This window comes from Adiantum capillus-veneris, chromosome 10 (genome assembly GCF_014529385.1).
Source record: "Adiantum capillus-veneris isolate H3 chromosome 10, ASM1452938v2, whole genome shotgun sequence".
NCBI lineage: Eukaryota > Viridiplantae > Streptophyta > Polypodiopsida > Polypodiales > Pteridaceae > Adiantum > Adiantum capillus-veneris.
The window spans coordinates 95,758,271-95,780,310 of NC_140940.1; the positions used below are offsets into that span (position 1 = coordinate 95,758,271).

The following is a 22,040-nucleotide window of genomic DNA, read 5'->3' on the forward strand; positions in this document are numbered from 1 at the left end:
GTATAGCATGCAATCATTGACGCACGCATGGATGTGCTCATACGCCATTCCTAGTCCAGTGACATACGATCTAGCTCGTCGATGATCTGGAGGCATGTGGTGATCTTCTAGCAACATTTTCTCCATCAAACTACAATAAACATGCGTATTAGTATAATTCCTAGAAGACGACTCCATAAAGAGAGAGGAAGAGAGTATATAAAAGCCACATTCCATACTTATAGAAGTAGTGCATCGACACTTGCATTACTCCAACCGAATTTTTCTTGCAAGTTGAGGACTTCCAACGATGTTTGGAGCACCGAGTACCGTGCACCGTCGTAAAGAGGTGTTCGGGCACTCATCATCAATCTATCCTCTGTTTCGGCAGCCCGTTTAGTGCAGAGCTGACAATCCTCCTCGCATACGTCGCGCTCAAGCTCTGCCTCGAAGTGCGATGAAGACGCCATAGGAGCTACCGACGTAGAGCCAACGGGAGGATCACCATGCGGTGCACCCAAATCGCCCAGTTGCTCTTGCCTCTGCCGTTTGGCCTTGCGCGCCAGTGCACCATCACCGAACACATACCAATGGGGCACCTCCTCAAGTGACAGGTGAGTCGCGCTATCATCTCTCAGAGCGCTTTTTCGAGGATGCCAAAGCCTTTCGTTCTCCATGTGCTCCAAAGCAATGCGCCTCAAGCGAGGGATTTCCCTTTTGCACTTGGCGCAAGGACAAGGTAGTTTTTCCTTGAGCCAACGATCGCGCTCAGGGCCTCTAGGGAGACCACGATCATCCCAGTCGATGTCCTGCACACGTGAAATATTGTTTATTTAGTCATGTGTCCTAAAAAATAAATAATTAGAAAAGTACTTAATTCTATTAGAGAAATTCTATATAGTTAAAGTAAAAGAGAATAAATGACAATGAGTGCTAAAATTATTTTTAACTAAAAGAGAATTTAAAAAATGCAATTACTAAACATTTAAAAGTACTACAAAATAAAGTATCCATAAAAAATTAAAAATCTTCACAAAAAAACTCAAAAGGCACCCCCCCCCCCCCCCCCTGCAACCTCAAATTTACATGCACCGTTTAAAATGACCAGTCGCAATCATATAGGCGGTAATATTCACGATAATAGACGCGGGAATATCCGCGATAATAACTGACGCCTAAAATAGGCAAGAAGGCAGAGTATGCCGCGTTTTTGCTACATACTCTGCGTTCTTGCTCTCCGCCATCGCTCCCAAGCTCCCCCCTCCCTTCTCTCTCTCTCCTTCTCCAAGCGCCCTCCCCTTCCCCCTCTCCCTTCCCTCTCTCTCCTTCTCCAAGCTTTCCAAGTTTCGTCAAAGAGGGTTTCGCCCAAGTTTCGGTGAAGGGGGTATTCCGCCATCGTCTTTGGAAGCTCAACTTAGTCGAAGCTCAACCATGCTACAAAGAAAGAGGTAAACACAAAAGCATGTCTCCCCTCTTTCCCTTTTGTTTTCTACTATACACGCATGCACACACATACACACACGCGCGCGCATAAATCCAAAAAAATAGAGAATCCATAACATACCTCATTCATTAGGAAATGGTTACTTTGCACGGTTTGTTTGAAATGGTTGCTTTGCTAAGCTTCTTTTAAAATGGTTGCTTTCCTAAGAATGTTTGGAAATGATTGATCTGCTAAGCAAATGATTGTTTGGATAGAAATGTTAGATAGAAATAGAGAGAGAGAGAGAGAGAGAGAGAGAGATAAATTTAAAGAGAGGGAGATAAATGGAGAAGGATAAATAGAGAGAGAGGAGGAGGGAAATAGATAGAGAGGGAGAGAAAGAGAGAGAGAGAGAGAGAGAGAGAGAGAGAGAGAGGGGGGGGGGGGGGGATAGAGGTAGGTAAATAGAGAGAGGGAAATAAATGGAGAGAGAGAGAGAGAGAGAGAGAGAGAATTAATGAGAGGGAGATAGATAAAGAGAGAATGAGAGAAAGAGAGAGAGAGAGAGAGAGAGAGAGAGAGGGAAAGAGAGGGATATGGAGAGAGAGAGAGAGAGAGAGAGAGAGGGATAGGGATAGAGAAAGAGGGAAAGAGAGGGATAGGGATAGAAATAGAGGGGGGGGGGGGGGGGGGAGAGAGAGAGAGAGAGAGAGAGAGAGAGAGAGAGGGATAGGGATAGGGATAGGGATAGGGATAGGGAGAGGGAGAGAGAGAGAGAGAGAGGGAGAGGGAGAGAGATAGAGATAGGAATAGATAGAGAGAGAGAGAGAGAGAGAGAGAGAGAGAGAGAGAGAGAGAGAGAATGGGAAAGAGGGGAAATAGAGAGGGAGACAGAAAGAGGGAGGGGGGGGAGAGAGAGGGAGTAGAAAGAGACGGAGTGCTTGCTTTGCATGGAGGCGCAAGCATGACTCTGGGATTGAGCTTCCGCTTCGTGGTTCAATTGCACGACCGAGAGAGAGAGAGAGAGAGAGAGAGAGAGAGAGAAAGAGAAGAATAGAGAGAGATAGGGAAAGAGGGAAAGAGAGAGAGATAGGGAGAGAGAGAGAGAGAGAGAGAGAGAGAGAAGTTAAGGAGATGAAAATTGGGCTCCAAATGGATACTTGAGCAACCAGCACCAAGATTACCTTCAAGGCGAGGACGCTTTGTTGAACGAAGTGCTTGCTTTACATGGAGACGCAGGCATATTCTAGGATGGAGCTTCCGCTTCGTAGTTGATCAACTGCACAATCGAGAAGGAGAGAGCGCGTGCGCACGCGAGAGAGAGAGAGAGAGAGAGAGAGAGAGAGAGAGAGAGAGAGAGACTCAGTGAGAGAAATGGAATTATTTATTGCATTACATTAGAATTGTAATGTTACGATCAATTGATCACTTAGACGTTGAATCTAGGTGCAGCCAACACAAAACGATGGCTACATTTACAACCATAATATATATATGTGTGTACATATATATTTGTTTATGCATGTATGTAGGCACTAAGTACGGAAGCATAGCACCCGAAAGTTAGACGCTTCCTCTTGAGTATATTCCTTTTTTAATCCTGGCGTTGCGGTCATTGACCCACTCATGCATGGATTATCGCATTGAAGCTTTGATTTTACCACGGTTGAAACTGCGATGATAGTCTAAAGAGGTGCAGTTGACCTTTGGCACTACTAGCCTCTACTTAGGTCTACTAGTATGTATATATATCTACGTGTTTGTGTGCTAATATACTTGTGTACGGATTTATAGATGAGTGAGTAGGGTGGAAAGCTTAATCTTATATTGCTCTTTGTAATGTAGATATTAGACGAGAGACCAACTGGTGAGGAATAGCCAGCTGGCTCTTCTTTTGGTTGGTTCACATCCAGGTGGGCTCCCACCCGGGGTGGACATCACCTCCAGTGGAACCGAGTCTTGAGTCGGTGAGAACAAGCAAAGAAATAAAGAATGTTTCTACGTACGAAACCCTAAACCATGAGTGTCATAGGTTTTTTTTTGTTATTCACAGGCATGGCCATCCTACACCTACACTTCTCAGGTTCCTCCACTGGTCGTAGATCCTGACTTACAGCGGGCTATCTCTTTACGAGAGTAGTACCTCCATTCGACGGAGGATGTTTTTGGCCACTACACTCAGCAGATTGCGACCTACAGCATTTCTCCGCAGACTACACCATAGGGAAGTCAGGGAGGGACTCCTTACCTACAGAGCCTCGCGCCGACAACACCTCCCTCAACTCTCCCTTCCTATCTTCCTACTCCTATTCCATCGCAGGGTCCTACTTTCCTTGCATCGCAAGGTCCCACTCCCATGGCATCACAGGGTCCTACGCCACTCCATTCGGCTCCTGCTTCGCCAGAACATTGTCGACGGACTGCCTCTGGCAGCGCGCGTCGCGTCTCAGGACAGGAGCGTCGTGAGAGACGAGGCGGCGACGGATCTTGTGGTTTTGCATGTTTTGATAGTGGCGGGAGAACGGAGTCCCCACTTTCAGAGCGTGCCGTCCCTGACGTAGAGGACAAAGATACTGACGCACCTGTGTCAGACACGCATGGGCACTACTACAGAGTTAAACATGGTAGGGAGGTGGATTTCGGCACAGCACAGGGCAGGACATTTCAACACCATTTACAAATTATTATACATTCAACGTATAAGAACTGTTTTATAAAGTTTAGAGATCAACTATCCGATCATGCACAGTACATTGAGGACCCTCTGTTAGCTAAATTTTCAAACGTCCATGATCAACGTTTTTCACAACAATGGTTGGAGGGCTACATAAAGACATTTCTAAAAAACAAGCAGTCCAGTGTGCGGCGCGCAGTAGCCAACCAGGTCAGAGATCCAGACAGGAGTTACCGCGGTGGTAACATGACAGACGTGGAGTGGGAGTGGGAAATTCAAGAGAAGAGCGATCAAGCTGCTGACGGACTCATCATACAGACAACAACGCGAGGCTCGTGCAAAACAAACTCCCACGCACTATGGCTCAGGAGGCAAGAGAGCTTAGAAGAATAAATATGTAAGGTTAATTGAATTATAACGTCGATCGGTGATTATAAAGATTGTAGTTGATGATTTGATATTGTTATTGCTAACTTAGGAAAATATCACTCTCTCTCAACCAACCAGAGAGATGGTCAAGTATCGAGAACGACATACAGAATTTGATACTTGACGATGATTATTCGAAACAACCACATCTCTCGCGAGCAATTCGACGCGACGGTTGGACCACTACAAGCAAATAAGTTTAAACAACTAATTTTGTATCAATTGTTTTGAGCTGTTGATAATTGTTTAATTTGGTTTGGGTTTATGTAAAGTCAAAGTGATCCAACATACGTGCCTCCGAACGACGACGAGATAGAGGAGGATTAGATAGAAAAAAATGTTTTGTCCAAACTTTCTAAAGTCCCAATGTGGTACAATGTATATACAACTAGTAGGTCCTCCCAATTTTGGATTCATTAGTATTGAGGGAATCCAAGGAGATACCTTTGTTTCAAGGGACTAAAGTAAAAGCTAAGTGTTTTAGAGCCTCATCCCACCAACTGGTTAGAGGAGCTCGAAGTGTTGTAAAATTGATGAGTCGAGGTCTCGCCTGACACCTAGAACACTTGGAGCGACTACTCGTACGCAAAAACATACAAAATTCCGTTTTTTGAATTTGCCAAGAGGAAATTGTAGAAAATTAGGTCTATTGTTTGCGTTTTTATACTATTTTTTTCTATTTTGCGGTGTCGAGCCTCGTCCCACCAAGTGGCTAGAGGAGCTCGAAGTGTTGTAAAATTGACGAGTCGAGGTTTTGCTTGACAGCTAGAGCACTTGGAGCAACTACTCGTATGCAGAAACACACAAAATTCCGTTTCTTGAATTTGCCAAGAGGAAATTGTAGAAAATTAGGTCTATTGTTTGCGTCTTTATACTATTTTTTTCTATTTTGGGCCGTCTGGTACGATTCTGGAAGCATTTCTCTTTGTGGTTGTGAGGAAAAAAAATAGTATAAAAAAAAACCTGCCAGGTGGAACAACAACAAGAAGAGAGTTTTAACGTCGTGGGAAACTATCCAAGAGACCTTAAAGATCTAGGCGACGAGGAGAGTTTAATTCAAGACCTGTTATCAAAAGAAAGAGAGAGAGAGAGAGAGAGAGAGACGTCTACGATGTTGCGCACGAGACAACAACAGCGAGAGGGACGCGAACACATGGCAGACGGGACAGAGAGATTTTCCTCTGCGGAGACACACTGTTGCATGCGTAGAGTAGTAGATTTTTTATACCCGAGGTCTGATCGCCAGGAAGTCAGAGAGAGAGAGACAGAGAGAGGAGCTCATCATGAGAGCTGGTACACTGTGTGCGTGCCGCAGGTGCAACGCATCAAGGCGGTGGAGGAACGAAGATGGGCGAGGGATGTGGCAATGGAGCTGCTGTGCAGGCAAGCGGAGCATCCGGAGCTGCAGAGCGCCAAGTGATGGCCAAGCATGCGGGGGAAGAGAGAGAAGAGAGATCGGAGAGAGAGGAGAGAGAGGATTGTTTTAAGTGTTTTGGTTTTGGGGGAGGGATCTCGATAGATTCCCCTTAATAACTAGGCGTAGACCGGTAGGTGTAGTAGATTCCCGTAACTTTTTAATTAGTTGATCTTTTACATTTTAAATTGTCAAGGTAAAGTAAATTCAATTTCAGTTCTTTGGTATTTTTTATACTCTTTCAAAAAACAATTGATGTTTCATCGTTTTATGTAGGTCAAAAATAAAGGTGCTCATTTGGACCACTCAATTTTGGGTGACCCAAATGAGCACCTTTATTTTTGAAATAGCGTGTAGCGACAACTAACATGGTAATAGCGGGTATATTGCCATGACTATTACCGCACTTATTGCTGAAAAACCACTACGTACCGTGTACATAACCGCGATTATTTCCGCTCCCGTAAATTTTTCTCTCCCCTTTTTTCTTTGTTTTTCCGCGGCAATGTTAGCGGTTATAAACAACTCCTCTTATAGTGTTCTCAAGCAATTCATTTAAATTGAAATGCTTCTTACTGAAGCAAATCGTTCAAACGAGTGATAAGCATTTGGACTTGCATATGATATTCTCGTTTTGAATAAAGTGTTAGCACTGTGTGCCTAAGTCCATGGGTAAATTTACCCTCCACATGTGGAGTAAATCCCAAAATTGGTATTATTTTTCATAAACAAAGAAGAGCCTTTTTATGGATTATCTATGCTAATGTAGTGGGATCCCTAAAACTTCTTAACCTTGTAATCTAATGGATGTCACAGTGTGCCCAACCGTGAGTGTGTCCAATCACGGTTGCACTAGAAAGGCACCTGCATCCCTCTGTTTAAAATTGTGTGCCCTTATTGCTGCACATTGCTTCTAACTTGAGTAGCCAAACATGAACATAGATATGATCAACGCTAACTTCAATTCACACACTCGTAGTGTCCTAATAGATGGAAGATGGATCTTAGTTTTCACATCTCCCAAGGTATCACTCTCATACTACTGCATATTGCCTTTGATTTGAGTAGGGAAAGGTGGTCTGATATATGACCAAGTTTTTCACAAAGGCCACTTGAAATATGACTGCCAAAACTTGAATTGACAACACAACTACTGCATACACGTTGTACCTTGCTGTAGTGAATATGAAGCGCAGTGTGCACTTTGCCCAAAGCGTTACACTTTGCCCCATGAAGTCTAAGCCTTAATTCATAGGCCAAGTGGCTTAATGGCGATCAGTGGTTTCATGTCAGCTCTTGTAGTCACAAGAGCTGCCCATTGTATGGCAACTTATATTACAATCCGAAACAAGTCAAAGAAATCCAATGCCTAAGAGATTATTCTTTGGTTTCAATAACTAATTAAAGAAATTCAGAGTAGAAGATTGTTCTTTGGCCTTTGTAAATGACTACGTCAGTCAACGTGCATTGAGCTTGGCCGTCAAGCTACGGACTTAACAACACCAACACACAAACATCCATCTAGGCCATTGCAATTGCTATTTAATAAATGAAATTTGACCCCTTGAGAGTCAGTATTATTTGACCAGGCAAAGATAAAACTTACTTCATATTAGATATCAAGTTCTAGAGTTATGCATACTCATGCTTTGAGTAAACTTACAAAATGTCTTGCAGGTAGGTATGTGTAGTGTCAATGGTCGATGATATGGTATAGCATAATTGAACTTCTCGTGGTTTAATCACAATGGGTGTGATAAAGTCGAGATGTTTGCCCATATAGAGTACAGAAGAAGCATGTACTCACATTCATATATGAATCCCAACAGAAGCAAGCACGAAATACGGGATCGAGAGTGGGATGGTGAACGGCCGGTGTTCCCAATTCAAAAGGCCATCATCTGCTGAAAGATGAGGTTTACAAGCATAAACCAGCCAAGGACTGTTTCCCATTCCACCGACAACGACCCAAAGCTCATCGTCATTCACACTTACCAAATGCAAAAAACTCCCCTCCACAGGATCAAATCCAGGTACATGTGGGAGGCGCCCCCGCACTTCCCACATTCGACCACTCACCACACTCAACATCATCACTCCTGTGTAAGGCCCATGACTCATTGCATATGCCACATCCTTGACAACCACAACATTAGGATCACCCTCTCCATAACCCCATAGCTCTTCCGGCCACATGCCTTCCACAAGAGTCCACACCCCCTTCTTGGGATCATAATACTCTCCTGACTGCGACAACCGCCCTTCTGTGCATGCTGTTGGTCGAAACTCACCTCCTGCCACATAGAAGCACCCGCCAAGAACGAACCCGGTCGGATTGATGCTCCTCTCGCATCTCATCTCCAGAAGGACCTCCCACATCCTCCATATTCAGGCTCTCCGCGCTTCGTGCCGTGGCTGGGCCTTCCCCACCTGCTACATAAACATGTGTCCCCACATGTGCTGTGGCAAATCCCCATCGGTCCACATGCATGCAAGGCACCGCACGATTGATTTCTCGGCACCATTTCATCTGCCATACATCAAAACCTTGCAGTGCACCTGGCGCTGAGGCATCATTGCCACCAATCAACAAACCTGCCACCTTGCCATTGCCTCTAAGCCGCAAATGATCAGCTCTATCAGTGAGTTCCAGCCTGGATCGCACAAGGAGGAGATTGGTGCCGGTGGTGATGACCTGCGTTTGAGAGGAGAGGGCGTTTGAGGGGAAGCTGTATAAGGGGACAATATGAGGACGGCTATGGTGGAAAGGGGTGAGAAAGAGCCAGGCCCAGGAGCTTTCACGGCGCGAATTGACGTGGGCAATGCAGAGGCAGGCAAAAGGAAGAGGGGGGCGCGAATGAGAGAGCGGAGGCCCAGGAGCGGGAGAGGCTGCGGCAACGGGCAAGGGCGTCGAGAGGAAGCGTGGCCAGGCATCGCAGAGCTACCTCATCGGGCAAGCCTGGCAGAGCGCGACCTCGCCCGCCCACGCCATCTCCGCGGACGTTTTGGAATGTTCGTTGGTATAGAAGATCTATACGACAAGGAGAGTTGAACTCAAGACCTGTTCTTTAAGAGGGAACTGGCATAACCAATCTACGTGATAGAAAGAGAGAGAGAGAGAGAGAGAGAGCTTGGGGCCAGTTCACATGGACGTGAGGTTGACAACATGTTGGCAACTTGCAACCAAGCCATTTTGATTCACATAATGCAAAGCCCAGTGTGCACGTGAAAACGAAAAGACAAGGAAGAGAATAAACGTCGAGTGGCCAAAGCTAATTTTGGCCAGTTTGCTTTGTCGTCTTTTGTGGTTGCGGTGTTACTCCACCTCTTGAGGCAAGAGCCTACTCGCAACTAGTGTGCAATACGTTTCTAAAAACTCACCACGTGAATTGTTTGCAACAAGTTGCGCACATGTTCGCAACCAATCATCCAAATGAATTGGCTCTTGTAAAGTTCTAAGTGAGACCCATGGATCTCCCTTGTATGACTTTGTCTATGTTTCTCACTAAGGCAGAGGTCATGCAATGCATAGCTATCAATGACTTTTTGGCCCGCCCAAACAGCTAAGGCCATAGTGACATGTTCCCTTTTTATTAGTGAAAAAAAGAGAATATTTTAAAAATTGATTTTTTATTTTTTGAATAGATTATTACTTTTTCACGATGGACGAAGTTACTGATCATTTATTAGTGCCTACCAGTCTAAGTTCGGTGCCCTTAAAAATACCACTTACCTAATCACCTTAGAGAGAGAAAGAGAAAGAGAGAGAGAGAGAGAGAGAGAGAGAGAGAGAGAAAAGAAGAAGAAGAAGAAGAAGAGAGTTTTAATGTTGTAGGAAACTATCCCAAGAGACCTTAAAGATCTAGCCGACGCGAGAGAGAGAGAGAGAGAGAGAGAGAGAGAGCACATGCGCCGTTCACGTAGGCGATCGTTCACTGTGAACGGGTGACGACCGATGTAGAACTTGCGTACATGCAGACGATCAGTCGCAGAGTTCAGAGCTCATTATCTAATCACAACAGCATTGCAGAAGCAGGAATGAATCCGGTTGGTCCATGCAACGACGTCATGGCAGGTTTTGCAGGTTTGTTGCTCTCTGAGCGACCTTCCCACCATGCGAACGAAGCGAACCTTTGTTGAAGGGGGGGGGGGCTCCATTAGAGTAAGATCGTTGGTAATCCGGTACCTTGAAGAGAGGGGCGTGGCGGGGCCAATTGATATGGAAGCTGCTATTTGGCCGAACCTTGAGGTGAACGACGCATGTGCGCACCATAAGAGATAGCCCTAGCACAAGGTGCCGGGCGGCGAGTCTCCAGCCACAATAAGATTCCCAGGAATCTTCCGCTGCTGGCTGCCATTCTTGAGCACAATTGCTCCGGCCAGCCCTATGGCTGGAACAGGTGGGGCGTGGGCTACACCGGCCAGCCAGTTGTTGCAGGCCAAAAAGGGCGAGGCACACGTAGGCTCTCGCCCCTGCAGATTCGTTTTGGCTGGCTGGCTGCACTCGTTGTGCTCATGCTAGGAGAGGGAACAACGCAGTGCTCCATCGCCATGCCTCAGCGGCTTAGCCTCGGGCTCGAGCTCCCTATGAACCTGTGCCTTCCTCCTCCTACTTCATCATCGCCATTGCCACACCACCTTAGTGTCCCCAACAGAAAATCTATAAACCTTTTCACTTCCAGTCTTCTTCTAGGATGCTTCAGTGTACTCCTTCAGCTCCCGTCCATTTCCTTCTCTCTCTTCACCTGTACCTCCCGCCTGCCTCCCTCTCCCACACAGCTCCCCAAGACGCACGAAAATCAACACACAAATCTGTCACTCCTTTGCGTCGCGCCTGACAGAGCAAAAGATCTCTCTTGCACCGGCATCTCTCTCTACCTCTCTCTCTCTCTCTCTCTCTCTCTCTCTCCACATGCACCACTGCCTCCCTTTCTCCCCTCAAAGACCTCGGCGCATCCGGTGAAATGAATTGCCAACAATCTAAACTGCCTCCTGGGCTACGTTGCCTTGCCCATCTCGAGTTCTGCAGCGCACAGTGATTTTCCTCTGCCCATGATCTGCAGTCGGACCATCTCTCCCCTCGCTCTTTGTCCTTCTTCCCTTGATTCGTCAATGCTTGCCGCTACTCTACCATTAACCCAACAGCTGCGACATGCAGAGAAAAGAACAGAGGGGTTCCTTAATTTCCAGCACCTGCGGTAGAATCCTGCTTTTCCTTCGAAGTTGTGAAAATTGAAGGGCATCTAGTACCCCATTAATTTGTCAAGTGTTAGGTCATGACAAGCCTTTGCAGACACGTGAGCAGAAAATAAACTTGCGTTATGCCATGAGAAAAGGAACGATTGTCTAGGAGCGTGCATACACAAAAGATGGCCTACATTGATTAATGGGTTTTCTTCTCGTGAAGAATCCTACGCAATAGTGAAGAGGTGTCATTGGGACATGGCTTGCACGGGCACCTGCATAGAGCAGCATGACCACGAGGGGAGCCATGCATTGCTTCACCTTGATATGAGGTCCTCATGCCTGGCTCACTTTTGCAAATGAGAGAACTTTCTAGAGTCTCGTCCTTCGCTTTGCACTCCTATTGCAAACTGCTTGGTGCACGACGCCCATTGTCCCATGTTTACTTTTTTCCACATTTATCTCAATAGATACCCATTATGTCTGCACCACATAAATCAACCCAGATTTCAAAATTAGAGACTTACCGTGGTCTAAACACCAACTAATGTCTTGCTTTATCATCTCATCAGCCCTTGGTTTTAGCTTTGCTTAGAAAGGAACCTTTGGTGAAGCTAGCTTAAAGCTGCATCTTGTTGTACACTTCCAATGTATAGAGCACAATGGATTTTGTATACATGCGTTACAAAAATTGAAAAAAAAAAAGCGAACTTTGCATTGCATACAATCAGACGAGACTTCCTTCAATGAAGCATTTGCACAGTATGCACATTCATCGAATGGGACGTAACTCTTAGATTGATGTGCCCTTTTCATTGGCAAGCTTAGTGATTTTATCACTTTTTGAAATTGCATGGTCACATGTGAACCAACTATTTGTCTTATATGCAACTATACTAGTCTCCTTGTAACTCCGTCATAGTTGCACAAAATATATTATCATGTGACCACATCCTTATACCCTTTATACTCCCTTAGGAAGGACAATATGACTTAGCAATAGCAAGCTAGGGCACCTTGCTTGGCTAGCCAATCACTTCCATGGGAATGAGCCAAAGGCCCAATTTTTTCAAGGCAAACCAAATTATTCAAGTCATAGTACATTGTAAAGGAGAAGGGAAAAAATGTATGGACCTTATGTAGGATATGGATTGTGGTGATGGTTGCCAAGACTTCATCGTAGCAAACCATCATGATGAATTATTCCAAATGATTAGAAGGCTTTAAAGACCACTATCAGTATGTATATTATTAGAAGTAATTTTGGTCTCTACATCTCATGCTTATGTAGGATTCTAGGAATACTACCTTGTACGTATTTGTGGTGCTGATTTTGGCATTTTCTAGTACTTGATCTTGAGTCAAATTTGCATAGCCTCTTTGAGGGTCATGGTGAGGCTTTTGAAGCCAAGCACTAGGAACCGAGTTACTTAAATGTGAAGTGGATTAGACCGATGGAGCTCCGTTATTGTAGCCTTGCCATAGGACATGTATACAATGGTATAGGTGCTCACTAGCCGTGTGAGGACAAGGGACAAACTAGATGATTTTCTTCACCCAACCATTCTTGTCGTCGTATAGGTTGTTAGCCTACCTTTAGAAGCCCCCTTGACTCATATGCCTAGCCGATTGTGCCGCCCCTTAGCTCTATACTTGTTACTCCCCCTTTAAGAAGAGTTTTCATCCTTGAAACATCGATGAGAAATCTTCCAAAGAATATCAATATTTTTCTCTCTAGACATGCATCGGGTTAATTGATTCACTAGATGATTACCAAATCTAGTACTCATACGTGAAATTGTTTGCTCGTAGCAAAAACTGAACTCAATGATTGCAATCAACATCCTTTGAAGAGATTGTTCCCCTAGCCAAAAAGAACCTCTACTTAGATCTCATAGAAGTAGTAGAGCCTACCTCAAACGAAACATTGTAACTTAGCAATACTTATTGTTGTCACCAATTAACCAATAGCAGAGCCTATCTCAAGCAAAACGCTCTAACGGAGAAAAAATTATTGCTCTCTATCAACTAATAATAGAGTCTATCTCAAGTGAGATGCTATAATTGCACAAAACTTATTGCTCTATATTCTCTTCTCAACTATTAGTAGAGCCTATCTCAAGTGAGATGCTCCAACTATGTGAAATTTATTACTGACTCTTCTCAAGCAATTCATTTTCAAAAATTGAAATGCTTATTACTAATGCAAATCATTCAAGTGAGTGATGAGCATTTGGACTTGCATATGACACTTAATAAAATATTGGCACTGTGTGTCCAAGTCCATGGGTAAATTTTCCCTCCACATGTGAGTAAGTCTCAAAACTGGTATTATTTTTCATAAAAAAAGAAGAACCTTTTTTGGATTATCTATGCTAACATAGTGGGATCCCTAAACTTCTTGACTTTGTAATCTAATGGATGTTACAATGTGCCAATTCGTGGTTGCACCACAAATGCATCTACATCCCTCTACTTAAAACGGTGTACCCTACTTTAATTCTCACACTTGTAGTGTCCTAATAGAGTGAAGATGGATCTTAGTTTTCATATCTCCCCAGGTATCACCCTCATACCATTGCATATTGCCTCTGGTTTGAATAGGGAAAGGTGATCTGATATATGACCAAGTTATTCTCAAACGATACACTCATTAAGTGAAATTTGGACTCACAAAGGGGCCCTTTAAGGAGTTTGACTTTACCAAAACGGGCGCATGGATAAATTTTTGCAAACAAACTCCAAAGTTGACGGAGGTTTGACAATTAGAGTGTCCTCTTCAAGCTCTATCTACTGATATATAGCACGCCATGAGATTCCTCATATTTTATAAGATTCTTTTTTGATTCACCTATGATGTGACAACTCTGTGGAAATCTAAGTGAAAAAAAAAAAGAATCTTATAAAATATGAGGAATCTCATGGCGTGTTATATATCAGTAGATAGAGCTTGAAGAGGACACTCTAACTGTCAAACCTCCGCCAACTTTGGAGTTTGTTTGTAAAAATTTATCCATGCACCCGTTTTGGTAGAGAGAGGTAAAGTCAAATTCCTTAAAGGGCCCCTTTGTGAGTCCAAATTTCACATAATGTGAAATATGGATGCAAAAACTTGAATTGAAAACACAAGTATTGCATACACATAGTACCTTGCTATACTGAATACAAAGCTTGATGTGCACTTTTCCCAAAGCGTTACACTCATGGCATAGCATATGATCTCATAAATACACTTTCTCGTAGACATATTGGTAAAAGCATGCAAGAGAATTCTTGATAAGCAAAACTAGAAGCACACTTTTTACTTACCCTCAGCCATTGAATATACTTACACTGTTATAGTCAAACTGCCAATTGTGATCATATATATGATCAATGATATAAGTAAAATTGCACTCATAATAACTTCATATCGGACTTGCACGTCCCATAGATATCCTAGAAGATCCTTGATGTTGCACTTAGAGAACAAATGAAAAATTTGAGCTCCGCTTCGCAGTCTTCTGAGCTACTTAGACTACTTGTCTATAACAACTATAAAATCAGGTAAAATATCATATGTGCAGTCTTAAGCACCCTCATGCCAAAAAGTTGTATTTAAAAACTGGCGTACTTATGCACTATTGTGTATCCTTGCATATCTAAATTAGTATTGACCTTATTGATATCAAGCAAACACTCGACCGTAATTTGGCCAAATTTGTGTCAATATGTAAAAAAATTTCAAAATGAATTTTTCAACACCCTTCTGTCTATGAAAATATGAGAGAATATAGAGAGAAAAAATCCCTACTATTGAACCCACATGATAGGCATTTTTTAATTGTAGTGACCCCCCTCCCCGCACTTGCATGCCAAGCAACCATGGCTTGGTGTGGTCATGCATGCCGAGAAATTATAGTCCCTACCTAGTCGTGGGCTCCTTGCATGACCGCGCATGCCAAAGCCCTTGCATGGTTGTGTATGCCAACCAATCATGGACCCTTCTCAAGCCCTTGCATAGCCATGCATGCCAACCAATCATGGCCCCTTCTCAATCCCTTGTATAGTTGTGCATGCCAAGCAACTATGGCCCTTGCCTAGCCGTGGGGCAAGTCCTTTACTAGGGTAGGGTGCCCAAAAATAACGCCCCCAAATTTTTGAAAACATGTGAATTCACTTGCTAACCAGCAATAGCATCATGTGTCGAGCAACAAGGAAGGAAAAGACCATGTAATAGAGCGACCTCCTCGATATGTCATCCTAACTTAGGCTGGTGAGCACTCCTTCGGAGCCATCCGCGGCTCGATCCTATGCAAGCCGACTTGTCGCCTTCCTTGTATGTAAGCAATCATTCTCGCGGCCATAGCTCCTTGAGCTTCATCCTTGACCACACTATTTGCATACATTCTTGTATGCCTCAGTGCATGGCTTACATGGCCTCATGTTATGGTGCTCTTGTGGCCTTACCTCACACCTTCATGCCGTCTCTAGACCCTCCATGCCTAAGCTACAAGGCTCGCTCAACCTCCACCCTCTCATTGCATTGGCAAGGTCTACCATTAGACTACACTTGGCAAGGTATGTTTATTTCACAGTGATTGATTAGAAGACCATTGAGTCTTGGCCAAAAATTTGTGGAGCATTTATCAAAAGGAAGCTAGTATAAATAAGGTTTACATCATAAAATAGATTTTCAATTTGAGGATGAAAGAAAGCTTATCAGTTGAATTAGTTCAATGTTCATTTTATCATTTTCAATCAATTACAAGCACAAAAGTAGAACTTTAGAACAAGGAAGTGAAAGCCATATGTCTATTATACTCCTCCTTCAAGGGATACATATGTTACCGATGTTAGTAATTCTACACCCGCTAATGATACCTACACGTTCATGATGTAGTCGACAATTTTCTTTTTGAGGAGATTAGACCAAAGTTTCTAGATCAAGGCATGCAAGATTTAGCCCATACTATTGACTACGGTAGAAAAGAGTTTAGGGGGAAGTCCCAAGATCGCAATAAATGTTTACAAAGTAAGATTTGAGATAAGGAGACATTGAATGATTTCACTACAAGAGGCTACCTGACCATCTAGAAAATTTGGTTCCATTTAATGATGAGATTTTTAGTTAGGGGCTCTTAAGAAAAAATGGTGTGCTTTGTCAAGCTTTGGTCAATATGTATGCCAAATGTGATGTATTTTTGAAATCACAAAGAGTTCTTAATGAGCTTCCTATACCCGAGATGCAGTCTCTTGGAATGCATTGATTATAGATATGCCCAACATGGTCAGGGGGAGAAGGCCCTAGAATATTTTGAACGAATGTGGAGTAAGGGTTTCCCTCCAAATTTAGTCTCTTGGAATGTACTCATAGGAGGGGATGCCCAACAAGGGCTGGTGGCCAAGGAAGCTCTGGATTGTTTTTGATGCATGCAACTAGAGGGCATCTCCCCAGTTATTGCCTCTTTCATTAATGTGCTCGATGCATGCACTCATTCAGTCCTAGTCAATGCGGGCCAATTTTATTTTGATAACATGAGGAAAAAATATCACATTGTACCAAATGAAGAGCACTACACTTGCATGGTTGATCTTTTTGGACAAGAAAGGCCTTTCTATGAAGCTATGAGAGTAATTATGATGACGCCATCATCTGAACATCCTCTAGTTTGGTCTACCCTTCTAGGTGCTTGTCGGAAATGGGGAAATGCAAAGCTTGGGTTTGAGCATGAAGCACAACTAGATGAAAGTGATGCGGCAGCATTATGTCTTAATGAGTAATATTTGTGCATCTACTGGCATGCACGAGGTAGCAAAAACATATTCACGTCTACAAAAAGCCTAAAGGACCTATGATACTAGAGAATGACATCATGGTCCTACGGTCCAAACGTCTCACATAGAAAATTCAAAAGACTAAAGTAATGAATCCTAAAAGGTGAACAAAAAATTCAGTCAATAGATCCAACTGATGGCCTCTACCAAAGCCGGAACTCCTCCAATGGGTTGCCTTTCCTGCACACACACACACACACACACACACAATGAATAATATACTGACATCTTTGAAAGGCCAAAATGACGTATGAGACCAAAAGTGACAACCGTATCATATGTGATACAGTCATATGAGAGTAAGTATAAAAGGAAACATCCCGGTAGGAAAGGTAATGAAGCTAATAGTCAAGTAGAATACAATCTCATGTTGCAAATTGTAGAACAAGGGTATGACAATGAGGACCACATACTGATGGGGGGGCAAAATAAGCGCCATGAGAGAGAGAGAGAGAGAGAGAGAGAGAGAGAGAGAGAGAATGAAATGAAATGAAAATGTTATATTAACGTTTTCAAGAGGCCAAAAAGACCTATGAGACAAAAAAGTTACAATTGGTGAATCTGATACCATGTCTGAGTACGGAAATTACAAAGTTACAAAGAACTAACACTAAAACAACTAAGGGGGAGGAATTGGGGGGGGTTGGGGGGGGGAGGGGGGGGGGAGAGGGGGAGTTTGTGGGTTCAGATGAAATCTATCATCGATCTCTGTCGGATCTCATCCACCTCCTCCATGGTCAGTACTCTAGTTGGGCGTCTTGCATGTCGAGCTAGAGTGATCTGTATCTTTTGTTGTAGCATTCGTCGATAGTGGGAACCCCCCGAGGTCGTGGACGTCTGGATCTGCCAAGCTCAGTGGCTCAGTCAAGCAGTATACCTCTAGTATGAGTAGGCTCTAAGATCTGTTGTAATGACTGCTCCGTTGGCTCTCCTTTGGCTAGTGTAAAGAAATCTGTGATTTGTCTCTGAGGCTGTCTTTCCCCTGATGTCCTCAGCAAGCTCTCCCTAAGTCTACGTAGCTCTAGCAGGAACAATCCGAGACACCTCTGATCCTTGTATCTCATGCTCTAGAAAAAAGTTCAAACCCTTCTCTGAACAGGCAGTGGAAGCGGCCGCGTATCTCATAGTATGCAGGGCAGTGACATGTGTAGTGCATCTCTATCTCTAGCTCTAAGTTACATAGGTGACATATCTTGGTTCCTGCCGGCACCCCTCGAAAATGGCTAGTCTCGATCTGGAGCTAATGTGAGATGTGTGTATCTGTCCAATAGCGCATCTTATCCCATTAGATAAGTGTGTATCCATGTATGCAGGCCTAGTTATAACAAAGCCGTTCTCCGTGAGTTGGAGAAGATTCTCTCTGTATAAGGCCATCTTCGTGCCCAACTCCTGTGTCGGCTATATCCATGTGCTCCTGGTATTTAGCTGAATCAGATCCTGACGTATGAGTCTGGTGATCTCTGTCCATGTGACAGACAAGGAGCGTGCATCCAAGGAGTATTGAAGCAGAGGTAATCTATCCATGTTAAGACCATGCGACTGAAACCATGTTGTCATCTGTCCATACCAACATGTTGTATCGCCTTGTAGAGCTAGTTGTCGAGATGACTCCACGGCAAGCCGAGCATATCTGTCCCTGGGGAGATCCCATAGACCGTGCATAAAGGATACTGATCTCGTCAATGCCTCCACCACGAGGGGGGGGGGGGGCGGCTAGCTCGGCTCGGATAATTTCATGTGGTACTGAGGCCTTAGCCCAAATCATCCGAGCGATCATAGAGACCAGAGGCCTCTCCATACCTCTCCATCCATCTGTCTTGCCAGATCTCCCATGATGGTCTACTGAGGGTCCCCATACCTGAACTCCATAGAGCATAGTTGGAGTCACCAGAGTGTCAAAAAGCCAAAGCTTTGTTCGCGGTTCCTGAAACTGAACTTGCAAACACATCCACTCCAGTCCGCCACCCAAAGCTGCATATGCTCTTGTCAATCTAGTCTCTGATGCTCTCCTTAGTGAAAACACCGGTCCATCGAAAACTACCCCAAGATAAGTATATGTATCTGTGTACTCCACAATCTCCTGGCCATACATAAATGTGGGTACCGACCTCTTGACCCACTGTGGTGTGGTGTTGAACACCATAACCTTGGTTTTCCCCAGATTGATAGACAATCCACTGTCACGAGCAAATGTATGCAAAGCATCCAAATGACGTTGCATCCCCTCTGGAGAGTCAAAAATCAGCACAATATCATCAACATATAGTAACAACGGAATCCATGTCCCTGCTAGCTGAGTCCCCCCTCTTCCCCTCACACTCTACATAGTCCAAAAACTCATCCACATACATCCCAAAAAGAGTCAGGGATAGGGGGCATCCCTGATTTACTCAAATAGTGGAGTAGACCATGTCAGACATTCCCTCAGTGGTGCGTACCCGCCCCATTGATGTCCTGTATAGAGCCAGAATACCCCATATCAGCTCTGTAGGCACACCCATGTCCTGTAGTCTACGTATAAGTCTGGCTCTTGGCACGTGTCAAAAGCTTTGCGGGAATCCACAAAGCTACAATAGATTCTCTTGCCATGGTGTCTACTCTCCTCAATAATAGCTTTAAGTGTCAGAATCTGGTCAAGAGTGGAGAAACCTCTCTTGCCCTGATGCTCTTATGCCCTCTTGCTCTGCCCATCTACTCAGCTCCTACTCAAGAACGGATGCATACAACCTAGCTAATGTGTGACCAACCATGATGGTGCGATAATTCGCGAGAATCATGGGATCTCCTGACTTGAAAATAGGCACAATCGTAGACAAACTCCAAGTCTCTGGGAAGCCTTCATACATGGCTCGATTAAACATCATAGCCATGAGATCTGCAAGCATATCTCTGGCATGGATGAAGTGCTCTGCTACCAGACCATCATGATCATGTGCTCTCCTTGTCTTCATCCTGTCAATCGCCTTCCTTACCCTCTCGACAGTAAAGAAAGAACATGTCTCCGGGCATGTCTCAGTGGAGGTGACCGCTGGTGGTGGTGAATGCTCGTGGAACAGCCTCCATGCTTCGCCTGAGTCTTGACTTATAAATAGCTGATATAGATCCCGCTCTAGCTAAGATAGATGGGTCCTTTTCTTTCGTCGCACTAGGCAGCGAAAGATAATCCGTGACTGTCTATGTGTGGTAATACCCATGAGCACTTTCCTCTGTGATTTGATCCTTGTCACTCTGCACTCCTCATCATACCAACTGTTCTAGGGCATGCTCCCAGATCGTCTCCGTGTGGGCTGGCTGTGGGGGTATGCCTCTGATGCTGCATCATGGAGCGTCTCTGCCAGTATCTGAGTGAGTTCATATAGTGGCCATCCCACCTCGTGGGTGCATAGCTCCATGTATATCTCATCCATATACACAGAATCTGTCTCCCTCATGAAGGTATACTGAGTGTGTGGGGGGACCTCTCCTAATGGAGCTGTGCTGAACTAAAAGGTCAAGGTGAAAGACACGATACCATAATCAACTGCTATTCCAACTGGCCTAGTGCCCACCATGAAATCCTGAAAGAATGGAATGAGACCTGGCTGGGCCATAACATAATCCACTATGCTGGCACCATGTCGGTGTGGAAAGCAAGTGAAACCTCCAGCTGTCGAAAATCTTTGTAGGCCATTCACAATGGCCAACCTGTGTGCGGTTCCCATATCTATCAAGTATTTGCCATATTCAGTGTATTCCTCATCTTGTGATAGTCTGGATACACCCATCTATGTGATGTCCAGCTCCCTAAGCATTTCTTCGGAAGTATCATAAAATATTGTTTGGTGGTGGGCAGTCCTAGCATTGAAATCCCCTAGTATGATAATGTCACCATCCTTGGAAAACTCCCATATGTCATTATCCAAAATAGCAAAGGGGGATTGTCCTCTAGGTGATGCATATACTGACGTACTAGGAGGAAAGTAACAAATAGCTATGTAGAGGTATCTACCCGTCTCTGCCCTGAGCCTCACCCACATGTACCTAGCATGTTCATCCTTGCGTGCTATATATATCAATGGCTGCAACTCCTCCTTGAATAGAACTGCCACTCCCCCTGAGCCCCGTCCTCGATGCTCCGATCTAGTCTCCTGTCTGTGCAAGCTGTCTCCCATCTATATCCGCTCACCTGTTTCATGGATTTTCTAGGTGCTTGATGCGTCTCAGAGTAGAAAATGATGTCTCCCCCCGTGAAGCTATCCTCAAAGGCCCCTACATCAAGACGGAGTGACACATTACAATTCTAGGTTGCCATCTTTAGTGTGGTACCATAGGTCTCGCACCGTCATGCGGGGCATCGCTCCAATATCACCACCTTTCCATCCCTGTAGAAAGAAATCTTCCCCTTTTCCCTTGCTGCTCTAATTTCCAGCATTACTTCTTGTATATGAGCAATCTACGAGAGGGTGAGGTCATCTCCAAGAAAGATGCCAGTCTTCTTTAGAGTCGATCTCTTCTTCAGGAAGTCCTTCTTCGCTTCCATCGAGGGGAAGCGGAGAATGAGTGCCCTTTCCTTCGAGGTTTCTCCATTGCTCCCGCTTTTCTTAGTGCCCACTCTCTAGGCCCTCGTGTGCGTATGCTTGTTGACCCCCACCAGAGTCATGAGTTCTTTCCCCTTTTCATCCACATTATCTTGGTCTTTGAGGCCACATATCCTTACGTGTAAGGCCCGCACACGTCTCCTTTGCTCCTCTTCTAGTGTCAAGTTGATGATGGTTGGTGTGAGGGTGGGGGTTATTTCCTTGCCTTTCCCTTTTTTGACAATCTCGATCGCTTTTTGTTGGGTCTTTGTGATAACATCTACCCACAAGGTCATCATTTCTTTTTGTTGCTCCCCACCTTCTTTGATGGCCCGCACTTCTTCCTTAATCATGTTAAGCTCTTCAATTACTAATGGTTGAAGCTCTCCCTCTTTGAGGACATTCTACGATCGCACCTCTGCAAGCTCTTTCTTGAGTAGTGCGATTTCCTCATCCTGGGCCTTCACGCGATCCTTGAGTGTATGTATTGTGCTTTCCTGTGCTGCCACACGCGCGTCGAGTATGTTGATAGTACCTAGGAGGTGGGGGTTGATCATGCTAACG

The 22,040-nt window shown here is 44.4% G+C and overlaps 1 pseudogene; it reads right to left on the bottom strand.

Annotated features, from left to right (window-relative positions):
• Window positions 1–7,510: 7,510 nt before the first annotated feature.
• Window positions 7,511–9,111, bottom strand: LOC147449295 (F-box/kelch-repeat protein At2g44130-like; annotated as a pseudogene).
• Between the last annotated feature and the right edge of the window lie 12,929 nt (window positions 9,112–22,040).